Raw genomic sequence first — 17714 nt, forward strand, 5'->3', positions numbered from 1 at the left:
CAGAGCTCACAGTTTACCGGGAGAGACAGATTTTAATCCAATAAAAACACAAATCTATAATTACAAGTGGGGATGAACGCCCTGAGGCCAAAGAACTGGCTACTTTGTGAGCATAGGACAAGGGGCCTGGTCCAGCGCTGGTGCTCAGAGCAGGTGCCTTCCAGCTGAGATGTGAAAGCAGCACGTGGCACCCACGCAGCTGGAGAGGTGAGTTGGGGAGAAGACGCACAAAGCAGAAAAGCGCTGTCTTAAGATGGTACTTCCCAGGGATGAAGAGGAAACAAGCATGACTGGAACCCAGGGAGCTCAGAATGAGGTCGGGAAGGCAGGCAGAGGGCGGTGGATCCTCTCATTTAATCCGCAGAACAGCCCTGGGATGCAGGTATTATTATTATCCAAGATGGAGCAATTTCCCACAACTAGTAGGACTTAGAGCTGGGACTCAAACCCCGACTCCAAAGTCCACCCTCTCACCATGCTCTGTTTCTTCTATGTTCACAGGGCCGCTGTGTTGGGAATGACTGAGAGTGGCAGGGTGGGGTTGGAAGACCACCCAAGAAGCTCTCAGAGTCATCTGTTTCCTATCACCCTGTATAATTCACAAAAAGCTTACAGTACACTGAGGAAAGACATTCCAACTAATGGGCCATCCTAGGTACTTAGTGATTCCCTTGACAAGGTGCCACTGGGATCTCCAAGCCCTCTTCCAGTCTTGGGATGAATCAGAATTCCAAAGGAGGTAGAGCTTTGGTAAAAGTTCCTTAGCTGACACAGGCCATAGGACTAGCTAGCATCCTGGCTGGCCAGAATTTAAAACTCCCTAGGAAAATGTTGTTCTCAGAAAAATTCCAATATGTATGATTAGGCAGAAAACAATGTCCTTTGAGTGTCAATCATCCCTAAACCAGGTAAGGGTAGGTTCCCAGAAATTCCCATAAAAATTCCCCGAAAGGCCACTAAGGGCATAAGAAGGACAAGAAGGGGGAGTCCCAAAGCCCACGGTGTTTGGATAGACTGTGTGTGTGGATAGATTGCTTCTTGCCCAGAATAGGGTAACAATGCTTCAGTCCGAACTACCATTGTCGACCCACCAGGTACCTGGGCTTTGCTTTATTAATATACCTAATGGCCACCCTGTGAAGTAGGCATTACAGTTCCCACTCTGTGGATGAGAAATGTACATTTGGATCTAGATTTATTTGACTTCAAGTCTCTCCCCCAGAATAAATGAATTATTGAATGAAGAGGTTGCAGGAAAAAAAGTTGACTGATATCAGTGGATATCAAACTCCGAAAAATTCCCCCTGACCTTCCTCCATGCTTCTCACTCTCTTGGATCTCCAGAAGCTGGAATTCCAGCTGAAGGAGAAGTTCTGATAAAGGAGAGGAAGGCAGGGCAGGCTCCCCTAAATCTGCAAGCCCCCTGGGGTCAGCATTTGCAGGCATACTACCCACGTGGAATGCCTTATGGCAGGAAGGGGATCATTCCCAGGGAAACAGCACAGAGTACCTCTGCAGAGAGGACAAGCCCCATTTCAAACTTTGATTCCAATTTGGCATTCAAGATTCCTGTGGCCTCTGGGATTTTTATTTCCTCTTTCTCTGACAGGATGGTGACATCCTGATTCTAGGTTAATGACTAAAATATGAGAATTCTCATTAGATGCTCCCCCATAGTACCTCCCTCTCCCCTACTGCTAGAGACAACTTCTATAAAAATCATTTGCTCCTTTCCATACTGCATAGACTTGGGTTTAAGCATTAATTCAGTTGCCTCAGGCTGTCACCAAGAAAATTACTTATTAATTTCTATGCACTGCAAAGCCATCTCTAAAACAAATAGAGAGTTGACTTGGGATTATCAGCGTTAACCTCCATGTTCTGGCTTTGTACTTTCTGTCAGAGTCTCGAAATGTTTCAAATATAGCATCATACACATTTGGTCACATTTACAAAATGCAAATTTACTCAACATTAATTGAAAACGTCCATCGGTGAGGTCTTGAAAGTTTGCACCCTTTCAAGCTATTAAAAGGCTAATGAGAGACATTTTCTCCCATATATTATGATACAACTAATTATTTCCACCTCCTCCTGTCTAAAAAAAAAAACGACTCAGTAGGTTAATAGGCTGTAACCTTTTGATCTTCAGCCCTCTAAGAATATGAAGAGTGCTATGGACTCTCTCCCTAGTAAAACCCAGCGTTTCACCCAGTTATGCACATGCACACACAAAAAAAGTAATTTTGCACAGACATAAAACAGCATTTCAGTTATTTCCTGGCTCACCTAAGATCCCAGGAACCCTGAAGAATGTTCTGCCTCTCCTCTTTTTTCAGTCTACTCAACTGTTTATTAAACCGATGGCTGCCCGTTTCATTAGTAGTGTCGGTGCTGAGTGAAGGACGCTTGCAGAATGATAAGCAGCATTTGTGTTTATTTCTCTGCTCCCACACTAAATTATCAGGCGTTTTGCATGCACTTTAAGAATGTGCTCATGGCCTCTGGAGAAGACAGATAAATGCACCATTGGAATGGGGCAGGGGGTGTCATACCTGGCACCCCAGGGAAGTTACAGCAGAAGGGGAAGGCTCTTCTCCGAAGCCCAGCAGCTGGCCCAAGGTGGGTGTTCAATAAAGCTGCTTTGGGGACTTCCCCGGTGGTCCAGGGGTTGAAACTCCGCACTTCCACTGCAGGGAGTGCGGGTTCGATCTCTGGTGGGGGAACTAAGATCCTGCATGCCATGTGGAAAGGCCAAAAAGTTAAAAATAAATAAATAATTAAAAAAATAAAGCTGCTTTGGTTATCATTGTGAAGTCATTACCTTTGAGAACCTGGTCCTTGATGCAGTTAGGTTGACCCTGCCACCATGCTATGTCCCTTTGGTCTACACAGGAGGTCTGTGCAGCCTCAGTGTTCTCTTAAGCTGTGTCCCAGAGCATATCATAATTTTTCTATACTATCTACTATGTGCCAGGCCTCCTATTTCTTTTCTAATATTGAAACAACTCTCTAAAGTAGGGGTCATGATTGCAATTTTACAAATAAAGAAACTGAGGCTCAGAGAGGTGAAGGGACTCATGCTGGCTTACTGGCTGATAAGTGTTGAAGCCGGATTCCACCGGACCCATCTGACTCCAGCGTCCTCGCTCTCTGTCAAGGGCCAGGCTGTCTCTCTCATCTCTACAGCCCTTTTCACTTTGCTTACACACCAACTCATCTCTCGAAAACAAACCCAGAGGAGTATTTTGTTACCTTCGATTTGGTAAATGGGGAATTTGAGGGGCAAGGAGACCAAGCGACTTGCCCAAGGTCACACAGATGGCAAAGAGCGGATGCGGGGCTGGAAGCCAGGTCTTGGGTCCTGGGCCACTGCCGACTCTGCACCATGCCTGACGCCCAGCTGACAGGAAGCAGGAAGGCGTGCCCACACTTCTGCCACCCTGTACCCGCTGTGGACCACCCAGAAATGGTACTTACTGGCCCTGGAACCTGGGCTAGGTGGGAGCAAAGACAGAGCAGGAGAATGAGAATAAATTTGAGGCAGACTCATAAAAAGACTACATGGGAAATATATTTTTAACGAATTAATTTTTCCCCTGAGTATATTTATGAGCCTGTTCTCCCCAGCAAGCCTGTTCATTTTGCACAGACATAATTTTCAGGACAAGCCCCATGCAATATGTCCGGGGGCAGCACCCTCCTTTTGTCTGCGGTAGGGGGACAAGGAGGTCAAAGGGTCCTCCCACCTATTTGTGCTTTGCTCTGGGCCCAGAGCAACACGCCCCAGTATCCCCTAGGCTAGAGAGTGCCTGGACAGCTGAGCGGTTTGAAGGTCTTGGAGTGTAACCTCCCCATTTTACAGAGGGGTCCTGAGGTCCAGAAAGAGGAAGGACTCACCCAAGGTCCCCAGTCAATTGTGCAGTGGCTACAGGCACAGACGGTAGAGCCAGACCGCCTGATTTGAATGCCAGCTCTGTCTCTCACTAACCATGTGACTTTGGATGGATAATTCAGTCTGAGCACAGAATTACTCGAAGACATAGGAATCTTCCCCAGCACATCTCAAATCATGCAAGCTGCCAGCCACCTGATTTCTTCCCCAGGTCAGCTTTGGATAACACCACCCCGTTGCACTGTAGCAGCAGAGACCCAGCTCTGACAAACAGCTTCTGAGTCTGTGTCCTCTCCATTACACCAAGTTCCAACTCACCTATGCCGTCCTTGTTGTCAAGAGATGCCTGGAATAAGGAAACTATACAAATATCCCTTGATCTTCAAACCCATTCACTTAGATGCTTCTCCCAAATAGAGAAGCCCAGAGTCAATTTGGTGCCTGAAAGTTGACAGCAAAGCATCAAGACTTTGGACAGCAAGGGATACCTGCTCTATCTCAAAACATTTATCCAAATGATTAATCTCCTCACTTGGGACAGCAAGCGTTGCAGTAGTAAGGATGCCTCCCCGGGACCCTTCTGGGTGGCCGCCAGGACACAGACAGTCCACGCCTCAACCACTCCAGGGATATGGTGGTTACGTTCACCCAACCCGTTGACAACTGTTAAGTCACTCCTCATTAGCAAATAGCCAAGAATGACCAAACAAGGCTCTGCCCATCTTCCTAGCCCAAGAATGTCTTCCCTCCACGTGCCACGTGTAAAAATCGGTTTGAGTTACCACAAGATGAAACAGAGGCAAAGCTTGACCACATCCCACCCCCACTGGCTTCCTAAGAATACCAGTCCTTTACCTGGATTTGTTGGAGGCCCTTAAAAAAACACCAGGCGTAGCTGTTGAGTTCTTTGGCAGAGGGGCATCCTAGCCTTTTGACATGGCGCTGTCAAGATGTTCCAAGATGAGTAAAAGCTAGAAGAGGCAGTGTCAAGCGACGTCTCCTCAACAGAAGGCTGACATGAGAAAGGAAGGACACGCGCCCACCATTCAACCGGGGCTCCTCTTTCTTCAGCCTAATTTATGCCACAGAGCCCTTACCCTCTCTCTCTGGCTGTAATATCATGTGCCAACGAGGGGACGTCAAGGCGGAAGATGCCATTTATCTGCCGCTTGGGGTCCTTAGAGAAAATATTGCTGGGCACGCATTTTTAATGAACAATTCCAAAAGTGCATTCAGTTTAGGTTTCAGTTACATCATCTCCAACGAGGGGACAAGACCATTTTTCTTGTAAAAAGACTGAAGAGGGGTAGGAAAGAACATTGGGTGTCAGGTACCTGATTAGTCCTGTGTCCTCCCACCCTGGGGCTGTTTCCTCAATGGGAGAATGTGGGGTACAAGGTCTCCACCACGCCTCAGCCCCATGTTCTCTGAGTCTTCCGCCTGTCTGGTGAGAGGAGACCTCCCGTACGCATTAGAAGACAGGGAAAATGGAGGCTGCAAGCGTGACCCGCACTCCCCACTTCTGTCCACTTCTTAGCTCCCTGATGATACAGTTCAGCATACACCCAGCTTTAAAGAGTCAGTATCAGGGAGCAATGCAAATCGAAACTACAATGAGGTCTCACCTCACACCAGTCAGAATGGCCATCATCAAAAAATCTATAAACAAGAAATGCTGGAGACGGTGTGGAAGAAAGAGAACCCTCCTACACTATTGGTGGGAATGTAAATTGGTACAGACACTATGGAGAACAGTATGAAGATTCCTTAACAAACTAAAAACAGAGCTACCATATGATCCAGCAATCCCACTCCTGGGCATATATCCGGAGAAAACCATAATTCGGAAGGATACATGCACCCCAATGTTCATTGCAGCACAATTTACAATAGCCAGGACATGGAAGCAGCCTAAATGTCCATCCACAGAGGAATGGATAAAGAAGATGTGGTACATATATACAATGGAATATTACTCAGCCATAAAAAAGAACAAAATAATGTCATTTGCAGCGACATGGATGGGCCTAGAGATTGTCATACTGAATGAAGTAAGTCTGACAGAGGAAGACAAAATGTCAGATGATATCGCTTATATATGGAATCTAAAAAAATGGTACAAATGAACCTATTTACAAAACAGAAATTGAGTCACAGATGTAGAAAACAAATTTATGGTTACCGGGGGGGTGGGGGCGGGGGAAGGGGCGAGGGATAAATTGGGAGATTGGGATTGACATATACACACTGCTATCTATATAAAATAGATAACTAATAAGAACCTACTGTATGGCACAGGGAACTCTATTCGGTGCTCTGTAATGACCTATATGGGAATGAAGTCTAGAAGAGAGTGGATATGTGTATATGTATGGCTGATTCCCTTTGCTGTGCAGCAGAAACTAACACAACATTGTAAATCAACTATACTCCTATTTAAAAATTAATTAAAAAAAAAACCCAAACAAACCAACAAGAAAAGAGAGTCAGTATCAGGGAAATAAGAAAGAGCAGGGGCTCTGTGGGCAGCCATCCTGGGGCTTGTATTCTACCTCTAACCAGAGGTCTAACACTGGAGAAGTGACCTAACTCTTCATTTCCATCCCTATAATGGGTATAATATTATCTACTTCACAAGAGGAGGATGTGGCATGGGGTATGTCAAGCAGCTAATATGTGCCTGGCACTCAGCAAGCCCTCCAGACAGGAAAGGGTGACTTCGCATCCTGCTGCCACCCCCGGCTGTGTGGTTTTTGCCAGCACACAGCTCCTGACAGTTCTCAGTGCTGCCGCATGCCGTGATGGACAGCGTGTTTCATCACTGAACCAAAACACAGAAGATGCAGAGCCAAGGCGAAATGCTAAGAGAACCAGCTGAAGCTCTGACCTCTCAGAAACAGCTTTGGCTTCTCTGAACTTGGCCTTCGGGAACTCTATCCGCTGTATTCTGGCGACTTTGAAATTCACTGAGGTCTCCAACCTGAGTCTTTGGAGATCTCAGTGTTAGACTGACCAAGGTGAAGCAGAGGGATCAGGAGATGGGGAGAAGAAATAAGGAGGAATCCTAGAAGAATCAAACGATAGTGATCCCAGCACCAGATATGAAAATAACACAAACGCCAAAGCTCTGGGGGAAATTTAACTTCAAAATTTACAATATTTAGACATCTGAAATATAGCATGTCTCATCTCTGTGTTTTGCATGTGTGCATTTCTTACATGCAGACACTCCCCAAGCCCACATTCTCTACCAAGTTCTTAATTCATTGAGTCAGATAGTTTGGGGAAGGGTATTCTAAAGGCTTGGCAATGTTTTTACGAGGATGACTTCAAATTTCGAAAAATAAAGTTAAAAGTCAACATGTGGGGACTTCCCTGGTGGCGCAGTGGTTGGGAGTCCGCCTGCCGATGCAGGGGACACGGGTTCGTGCCCCGGTCCGGGAAGATCCCACATGCCGCAGAGCGGCTGGGCCCGTGAGCCATGGCCACTGAGCCTGCGTGTCCAGAGCCCGTGCTCCTCAACGGGAGAGGCCACAGCAGTGAGAGGCCCGCGTACCGCACAAAAACAAAAAAAAAAAGTCAACATGTGGGGCACAGGCCTTGCACGCGTGGGCCTGACATCCTTATCGGTGTTCTCTTTTCCCCTGGGATCCTTTACAGATCTAAATTCAACTGTGAACGCTAAGGACACACGCATTACCATATGGACACCAGACTTTGAATCACAAAACTCATTATTTCTGCCATACTTAAAATGTAAAAAGTCAGGGAAAAAAACAACAAAGGAGAGAATTCATTTCTCTTCAAAAATTGTTTCCTTCCTCCATTTACTGCAAACCACCTCCATTCTCACTCCAGACAGAGGGAGAGAAACCTCTAGAAAGCCTGAGAGAATGTGCTGGAGTCTCAGAATGAGAATGTCCCAGATCCTGGGAGTTTGGGGAAGAGGCAGAGAAAAGAGGAGATGGAAACGATTTTAAGACGTAACAGCATGAACATGGAAGTGACCCACTGAACCCATCACACAGTTTCGGAAGGAAGACCTTGGCTTCCTGCACAGCCTGCCCCGTACAAGTCAGTGGGGCTTTTTAAATGTAATACAGAAGCTCCACGACTCACTCTGCAGGGGCCATGCTCTTCATAGCCATAGCTTCTGGGATGGCTAATTCTGCGTGTCAGCCTGACTGGACCCTGGGGTGCCCAGAGAGCTGGCAGAACCTTATTTCTGAGTGTGTCTAGGAAGGTGTCTCCAGATGAAATTAACATTGAATCAGTGGACTGAGAAGCCGTTTGCCCACCAGTGCAAGCGGGCATCGTTCACTCCGCTGAGGGCCTGAATAGAACAAAAAAGGCAGAGGAAAGAGGGATTTGTCTCTTCCTGCCTGGTTGCTTGAGCTGGGACAGAGATCTTCTGCTCTCTGAGCTCCAGATTCGCAGGCCTTCGGACTCAGAGTCAATTACACCCCTGGCTTGTCCTGGGTCCCCAGCTTGCAACAGCAGACCGTGGGACTTCTCAGCCTCCTTCTTTGTATGAGCCAACTTCTCAAAACAAATCTTCGTGTGTGTGTGTGTGTGCGCACATCCTATTGGCTCTGTTTCTCCGGAGACCCCTGACTACTACAGCTTCTGAGACAGAAAACCCAATCTGGAACATTCTCATTTTCTCAAACTCTACCCCCTTGGCTAAATCCCAGCACCCCATACACCCTCTTCAAAGAGGCAGATCCAGGAGCAACGCCTCTCCACCTGTTGAGATTCTGGGGCTGCAGGAACAAATCATCACACACTGGGTGGCCTAGAAACTTCTTCTCTCACTGTTTTAGACGCCAGAAACCCAAAAGTAAGATTTGTCAGGGCCACGTTCCTTCTGAAGGCAGTAGGGAAGGGCTGTTCCTTGTCTCTTCCAGCTTCTGGGGGCCCCTGGCTTGGGGCTGCATCCCCTGCATCTCTGTGTCCTCTCCTCTTCTGATAAAGATGCCAGTGGTTGGATTTAGGCCCCACTTTAACACAGTAGAACCTCACCTTAACCAGTTACACCTGCAAAGATCCCGTTTCCAAATAAGGCCACCTTCTGAGGTTCTGTGGACACCAGTCAACCCACTAACTACGTCTAAGGCAAAGCTGTCTCTCCGGCTCCTGCACCCGACCCGCCGAGTCACGTGGGCTCTGACGAAGCCTCTGGGCTGACAACTGCAGGAGAAGGACCGACACTTACTTTTCCAGGTTCTCCTGAAATACACAGCTGAAGGGGAAGTCTCACCACCAGCCCCAAATCTACCCTGTGATGCCATTGGCAACAATCCCCAGAGCTCCGTTCAGGGCGGGGTGGAGGGAGGTGATCCCCCCAGGTGCTGCGTGATGAGGCTCTCAAGGTCACTGTCCCACCTCTGGCTCAGGAACCTGGGCTCTCAGCCAGGTGGCAGGGAGGCGCCCCAGGCACGGGCAGTGTGGAGTGGGGAGGCCTCTGAGATGGGGGTCTCCCCTCCCCTCTGTGGGCCCCTGGTACCCATCTGTAAGACGAAGAGCCAGCTCCGGCTCCCAGACGTTCCTGGCAGGGGACAGTGAGCTAACCGAGACAGGAGGGCCTCGGGGACAGAGGTCTCACACTGAGCCCACCCAGCCCCAGAGTGTCACACTGCACTGGGTGGCTCAGGGCCCTGAGGGGTCGGAACTTCGACTCCAGCCACTCGGCGCCCCCATTCTGGTGACCAATCCAACAAGAGACAAGCGGCACTTCCACTCCCCAAGCCCCATAACACTCTGTGACACGGAGAGGAAGCAGAGGAAAGATGGCCCTTGAATGGGGAGGCAATTTTTTTTGTTTAGTTTTTTCTGCTTTCTGAGCCTTGAGACACATTTTGCACATACCAACCCCGCACAGGACATAAAGGGCGCGGTGATGTATTTGCAAGCACGTCCATATACTATTCATTTTACCTACTGAAATATCGTTTCTGTCGGCGAAAGATACTGGGTATGGTCAGCTTTTACGCTCTCGGCACCTTCCCCTCCTAACAAAACCCTTCCCTATAAATCTGCGGTCCACAGTCGGACTTCAGAAAACACTTTAATAGTTCCCAACTCCAATACTTTTCCATAGTGATATATCCTCATGTCAAAAACACTGAAGTGCTGAGGCTTGAATTCATTCAAGAGAGCTCATCAACACCCCTCCAGTGGGATGAGGGACTCGATCTCCTCCCAGCCCCCTGGGGGGATGCAGGGGGTGAGGGGAGATGCTGCAGAAGAGGTAGACCCGCAAACACCACCCATCACTCCCCCTCCGGGAAGCAGGATTGGGCCACCTGGAGGGGGAGGGGGAGGGATGCCCTTCACTATTAGCAACAACAGCCATGGTCACTGCCCTCAATCCCATGTAACTCCACGCAGGGTACCTCCTCCGTTCCCGTGAGCGCCCAGCCCTGAGGCATCCAGCATTTCCTTGCATGACCTGTGAGCTGTTTCCGCGCCCATCCCACACTCAACTCTATCCTTACCCCGATAAAGCAAACCCAACCTCAGATAGGACACCCAGCAAGACGGCTGTTACTGAAGATCTCAGAGGGGGCCACATCGTACATCATACCGAACACATCTTTTAAATCTTCCTCGGACATCTCTTCGGCCTCATCGCTCTCTCCTTCTTCTCCGGCTTTGCTCATGAAGAATGATTTAACCCCTCCTCGACATCCCTCACCAGCATCCATTGGGAAGCAGTGAGAGATTAGAAATAACCATCTGTAATATTAAGGATAACAAAACCCCTATACGGCTGTGCTCTTTGTTTGTTCTCACCTGTGATGGGGAAGCTGATGAGCACCTTGCCGTAGTCACACAGCCAGAGAAGGCACAGAGTCAGGAGGCAAACCGTGACCTGCGCCTTGCAAAGTAAACACCTGGAAAAAAGTGAACCCCTTTCTGCACGCGCACCATTTTTGTGAGTGTGTTTTAAGGCCTACCACTGGACGTGGATTTAGTTTGGGTCAGCATCCCCATGAATACAATTTTGCTCACCAAAAGCTGGAATGTACCCAAGAGAGCAAATGGAAACAAAACTACTTGGGGAACAACATTGGGGTCCCTTTCAAAGTTCCTGTTTACTGACAAATAATGTGTCAGCTGAAGGGAAAGAATTTGAAAAACAGCAAGGTTCCTGACCAGGGAGATCCTAGACGGGGGACCAACTCTGTGGGGTCCTTAATTTCTCATCTGCCAAAGGCAAGCAGTTGACTATGGTTCCAGCTTAACTTCCTTGGTGTAGTTCAGATAATTTCGTAAGTGATCACTAAAGTTTATTCTAAAGGGCCAAATCCCTGGCATTGGGTATATTCGTTTAACAAAAGGGGCAACTATTATTTATTGAGCAGCAGATATGTGCCAGATGCTTTATACGTAGCATCTTGAGACTGAAAACAATCCTGCAAGATAAGGGTTATCATCTCCATTTTACAGATGACAAAACTGAGGCCCGGAAAGCCCAAGTAACTGCCTCGAGGCCACAGAGCTGAGACTTGGGTCTGTGTGCGTCTCTACGTGCAAAGTGTGTGCCTACTTTACCTGCAGTATCACCGTGAGACTGAAGACGAATAGTCGTATAGGGACGAGAAGCCATCACTCAGACCCAGCTGTGTGAGGTGTGGGTAAGATCCAGGCACGACGGCTGCCTGAACCACAGGGTAACTGCTAGTGACCAAACGTCCACTGGGGCCAGGCCAAGGCTGCCAGAGGGCTGCAGAAAAGTCCTTTAACCCCTCAGGGATCTCCAGGGAAAAGAAAACCTCACTTCACGGGAAAAAGGACATGCAGCTGAGGTGGGCCCTGCCTGCGGCTCAGTCCAGGTCTCCCTGGGGGAGGACGGCACACTCCCCCAGGCTGCCCACATGTGTGAGGGACGGACACAGGGGAAGACAAAGGGTGGGCACCCGGGCAGGGGGTGCCCTGTGCCATGGGAGGCGCACATGTGGAACACCGCCACCTCCATGCTCAGACTTGACATGTCTTATTAGTACATAGCCACAAAGTGTAATGAGCGCTAATGCTGCATCAGGAAGTGTGCTAAGAGCTTTACATGGACTCCCTCATTGAATCCTCACCTGCTACACAGTAGGTATCCATACTTATCCCCATTTTGCAGATGAGGAAACTGAGACCCAGATTGGCTATACTCTACAGTGAGTGGAGCTGGGGTTCAAACACAGGCAGTGGGACTTCAGAGGCTAAGAGTTTAACCTCTGCTGATGGCCCCCAACCCCCATCATCCCCCACGGGACCTTCCGTGCTGCTGTGGATCGGGGAGGAGGGCAGCGCCGAGTCCTGGAGCAGGAACCAGAACCCCAGGTCTGGGGCCGGGTGGAGGCCACACCCAGGCTCAGCGATTCCAGCCTGAGCTCTCTTCCCTTGGGACCAGACTCCTACCAAGAAGCAGTGCCTGAGAGGAGCAGGGTAGGGGCGGTAGCAGTGAGACACACAGCATCCGGTGAAAGCTGCCTGGTAAACAAGGAGTCAGAGCTCTGAGCTCCCCTGGGGCGCCCGCCACCATGGAGGCGCCCTGGCACCCAGCTTGAGCAGCTCCCGGGGCAGCAGACTCAGCTCACGTCACTGAAAGCTGTACCAGCGTCTCCTCTGCCTTATGAAGCCAGGACTGGGACGCAGGGTGCAGAACAGCACCCTCCACAGAGCTGACCTGTGCAGAGGTGCTGCATGTGGGCCCAGGACCTGCTGAGGGAATGGGGGCTTGAGGTGCCCCTAGTTGGGGAGGCCAATGCCCCAGCATGTCAGGGACACAGAGCAGCCCCACCCTCGGAGGACCTTCCAGTCTGCTCTCCGTATTACAAACGGGGACACAGCCTCAGAGAAAGCAAGGGCAGGTCCAGGCACAAACGGCAAGTTTTCTTTCAGACTCAAGAAAACAATGCCAAGTTTCCTCTGTTTGAGAGAGTTCTACCTGCTCTCTTCAATGCATTTGCGTTTCAGGAACAGAACCGGTCCTAAGCCTTGCTCTGGGCGTTCATTCCAAATTGTCAGGGTTCTCCCCAGCCTCCCCACAACCCCCTGATTCCCTGCTTTGGCCATATTGACGTAGAAACTGAAGACTCACAGATGACGGGCCCCTGGGCTTCTCTGTCATTCCCAGTAGGAATTAAATCATTTTTGTGGGATCTGTGTGTGCCCCATCCCTCCCACCACTCAGTTACTCCAGAAAGGCCAGGGTGGTCTGCCATAGTCACCGGTGGACCCCCAATGCCTAGCAGAGATGGCACACAGTAGGCGTCCAATAAATAGTTTTTGAATAACAGAAGACATTTTCACAACCATACCAGAAATTTATCTCACAAACTGGTGGTTCTTCAAGAGACCCCTTCTGAGATTGTGTATTTCTCCCAGTGACTCTCGGCACAGTCTGGAATTCCTCTTAGGGGCCAATTTCCTGGGCCACCCCTCCCCCCATTCATGCCACCAGCATCACAAGCCTGGGCACCAGTAACTCTCTTGTGAGGTCCCCCTCCCTGAAGGTAACTTCTACCTGCAGGACAATCTCTCCTCTTATTGTCCTGGGCCTGGTTCTCTTCCCCTGGGGGTGAGATCTGTTCAATTCTGTGTCTGCTCACTGAACCATTGATTTTGGGCAAGTCGTGGTGTCCAGGGACCAAGAAGGGATGACCAGCATGGCAGGAGGGAGGGGCCTCCCAGGACACACATCTCCCAGTGAAGGGCAGAGGTCACCGTAGAAGGCTGAATCTTTTTACTCCCAATCCTGCATCACCTTCCTCATCTACCCAGCACCTTTCCTATATTGGAGGTGTCATGATGGGCTCTTAAGGGCACAAACTCTGGGAAGGGTCCATGCAATAGAAAGGGGGCTCTTCATTTCATATGTCTTGTTCAGAGGGTCCACTTCTGCACCTGTCTGCAGAGGTCCATGACTTAGCTCCCATGGGACCAAGCATCACATTAACAACAAAATCATCTAATATTCCACAAGTCACACCTGCATTTGCCTTATTTTACAAGGGTCTGGCACTGTTAGGTAACACCTACCTGCCTCCACTACTTCCATCCCATTCTCTACTCAGCAACACCACGTGTCTTTCTGCAATGATGTCTCTCCCCTGCTTAAGCCCCTCAGCACTCCCCGTAACCTCCAGGCTGAACGTCAAGGAGTACCCTTATCAAACAGCCCTTTCCCAATTCACTGTCGGCCTCACCCCCTGACACCCTGTGTCTCCTACTGTCCATTTCAGCCTCAGAACAGCTGCACTTGCTATGCCGCCGCACCGTCCAGGCCTCTGCACACACAGCTCCCCTGGTTCTCTGCTCACCTGGCACCTCTCCTGGGTCACCTGCCTCCATCTCCAAGTAGGGCTCATCTCTCTTTCTTGCGGAGCTGCACATCACACATGGATCTGTCCTGGCACCTACCTGTGACACTGTGTTGACTCTGCCTGTCTCTCTGTCCCTCCCGACTGTCAGTCCTCTACAGGGGCAGCCTGCACCCCATTCAGCTCTGATGCGACCAGAGGGGCCAGGGCCCGAGGACAACCTGAGCTTCACAAACATGTGGGGCTTTGTAATATCTATAAAAGGCACAAGAAATCCTGTCGCATTTCTTTGATGATGCTTCTTGACTTGCCCACGTTCAATCACTTGATTTCTTAAAAAATCTTACTTAGAAATGACTCTGAGGGACTTCCCTGGCTGTCCAGTGGTTAAGACTCTGCACTTCCACAGCAGGGGGCACAGGTTCGATCCCTAGTTGGGGAGCTAAGATCCTGCATGCCGTGGGACGCCAAAAAAAGAGAGCTGACTCTGAGCCCTTTTTGCTGAGAGATCGCACATGGACCATTACATCAGTTCAGGGCAAGCAACCCAACCACCCACAAAAGCTCATCAGCCCATTGAGGTCTCCCCCACCCTTACTTGTATTTGTACAGCTAAGGAGCTGGGTAGGACTGCAAGCAGCAGGGCAGAGGAGCCCCCCTAGGAGGATGGCCTGGAGCACAGCAGGCCATGTGGACACAGTCAGGCAGACCAAGGAGCCAAAGCATCATTAATGTAGGAGGCGCCTCTCACCTGCACAGGGATGGCTCAGGCCTCTGCAGCCTGTGCTTCTCCCCACCTCACCCAGTAGGCTGCCTGGCTCCTTCTAGAGTCACCTGGGAAAGTGAGGGGCCTCCAGCACCTCTATGCTTCTCTTATCTCGGGCATCCAGGCTGCACCCCAGCCACAGGCTCTGCCCCATTGCCACTGCCTCCAAGGGTCCCCTCTACCCTGGAGTGGACCTGGAGTTCCCGGTATAATCTTCCACTTTCACCCATCAAGACAGCTTGGCATGCACCATGTTCTCTCAGCATCTCTCCAGGCTACTTGTCTTCAGAAGTGCAGTGCCCAGGTCCCAGCTCTGCCCACTGCCAGGCTAGGTGCACTGCACTCTCACTCTGATTCTGTGCTTCTCCCCCAGAAGTGTGTTGGATGGCTTTTTTTTCTTTTCTTTTTTATTTTATACTTGCATATAGTTGATGAACAATGTTGTGTTAGTTTCAGGTGTACAGCAAAGTGATTCAGTTATACATATATATGTATCTATATTTTTTCAAATTCTTTTCCCCTTTAGGTTATTACAGAATATTGAGTAGAGTTCCTTGTGCTATACAGTAGGTCCTTGTTGGTTATCTATTTTACATATAGCACTGTGTGTACACGTCAATCCCAAACTCCCAATCTATCCCTCCCCCCAACCCTTCCTCCCTGGTAACCATAGGTTCATTCTCTAAGTCTGTGAGCCTGATACAAATGAATTTATTTACAAAACAGAAACAGACTTAGAGAACGAACCTTTTTTCATGGTTAACCTTCAATTGTTCCACACTGTAATCTGAACTAATGTATTAACAAGGGAGAATGGCTCCATTCTGGACATGAATGGGGGGGTCTTCTTGCCTTAAATCCCTAAGAAATGCACCCCTTATGGGTAGAATAGTGGGTACCGTGGCATGTGGGTAAAAGCGTTTGGACCCATGAAAAGAGGAGACTTCATGGCACCCCCTCAAATCATCCCAAAGGCGTTCCATGGACTCCCTTAGTGCTCCTGGAACATGAATTAAAAACTAGCAGTAGGATTCTTTCTTGTCTTGTCTTGTTATGGTACAATCCTGTGACTGAAGAGGATGTTTGACTTCAACATTGCCTAGGCGTGTTCTTCCCAATGTTTGCTTATGCAAGCAGGACTAACCAGGAATGTTTTGAAGAAGCCTTTTCTTCCAGCTCTACAAACACTGGCCAATGCCCCTGCATCTTCTCCTTTAGCCGAAATAGATATCACTAATGTTGCTGAGTTACCTGTAGATTTGACAAGACCAAGTGGATTAAATCCTCAGGCCAAGAATTCCCAAGATTATCAGGCCTTAACAGTTCATGACAATCTGACTATAAAAATTTGCAGTGAGATCCTACCATGTCCATATTCACCAGAAATTCGGGTCTATACGAAAGCCTTGAGTTCTTTAGAACTCAGGAGCAGTCTTGCTAAAGATCTTCTAGTTCTATTGAATGAGATTCTGGAGCAAGTAAAAGAGAGAACGTGTCTGAGAGCTTTGGAGAAAATCAAGTTTCAGTTAGAAAAAGGAAATGAAGAACATGGTGACCAAGCTGTAATGGCACAGGATGACAACACAACTACAACTGTTTTTCAAAGTGAAGATGAAAAGAATAAAGAAGTATATATAACTCCTGTCAAGGAGGTAAAAGCATCCCGAACGAAATCCACGCAGCAAAGGACCAACAGAGGACGGAGAAAAGTGATAGCTTCAGCTAGAACGAACAGGAGACGTCAGACTGTTGAGGCTGAGGTTGACCCTGAAAGTGATCATGAGGTTCCAGAGCCAGAATCAGAAATGAAGATGAGGGCTTCCCTGGTGGCGCAGTGGTTGAGAGTCCGCCTGCCGATGCAGGGGACACGGGTTCGTGTCCCGGTCCGGGAAGATCCCACATGCCGCAGAGCGGCTGGGCCCGTGAGCCATGGCCGCTGAGGCTGCGCGTCCGGAGCCTGTGCTCCGCAACGGGAGAGGCCACAACAGTGAGAGGCCCGCGTACCACAAAAAAAAAAAAAAAAAGAAAGAAAGAAATGAAGATGAGACTACCAAGACGAGCCAAGACACTAACCTTGCACAATTTCTCAGCGAAGATAAAAATTAGGAGAAGATATGATGGAGGTGGAGTCCTTTGAAAAATGTCCTTTAAAATTACATTCAGTTCTTTGCTTTAATAAAGTTACCCTTGTATGAAAAAAAAAAAAAAAACTAGCCCCAGCATACAGAGCCACTCATGTACAGACAGCCCACCCAGCCCCCATTAGAACATCAGGTACACACCCCTGACGGGGAATTTTCTAACAGAACAGGGCTTGCAGGTGTCTCAGAGCTAAGTGTAGCGTGAAACAAGCCTGGCTCCTGGCAAGGTTGCGGGTAAACCGCATCACTGAGTCACTTGCGTGGACCTGGCTCTCCTGACCTGCTTTCAGGCCATCATCAGCGCACACCCACCCTTAGAATCCACTTCCTCTCAGGGCTCTGTGGTGGAGTTAAGCTCTTCTGGAAGCTTCCGATCCCTTCAACCCACAGGAGCATTAAGGAGCACGGGGGCAGTAACTCAAAGTACTTAAGAGTATGCAATAACATCGTGGCACTTAAGAGGCAGGGGACTGTCTGCATAGCTCAGAACGATGCTTCCCCCGTGGAGAGAGAACCAGGGAAACTACGGCTCCAGGAAGAACTGGGGGCATCAGATGGGAGAAGCTGGGAGCCCCACATCTTAAAAGTTATCA

General features: G+C 49.1%; 1 protein-coding gene and 1 pseudogene across 2 annotated transcripts in view; one reads left to right on the forward strand and one right to left on the reverse strand.

The window, feature by feature from the left end:
* The window catches only part of CLSTN2 (calsyntenin 2), a 650414-nt gene that overhangs the window by 552632 nt on the left and 80068 nt on the right, over positions 1-17714 (reverse strand). The window lies entirely within an intron of this gene.
* LOC115862110 (condensin complex subunit 3 pseudogene) overlaps positions 1-17714 on the forward strand; it is a 145219-nt pseudogene that overhangs the window by 122632 nt on the left and 4873 nt on the right.

Source organism: Globicephala melas, chromosome 4, assembly GCF_963455315.2.
Source record: "Globicephala melas chromosome 4, mGloMel1.2, whole genome shotgun sequence".
NCBI lineage: Eukaryota > Metazoa > Chordata > Mammalia > Artiodactyla > Delphinidae > Globicephala > Globicephala melas.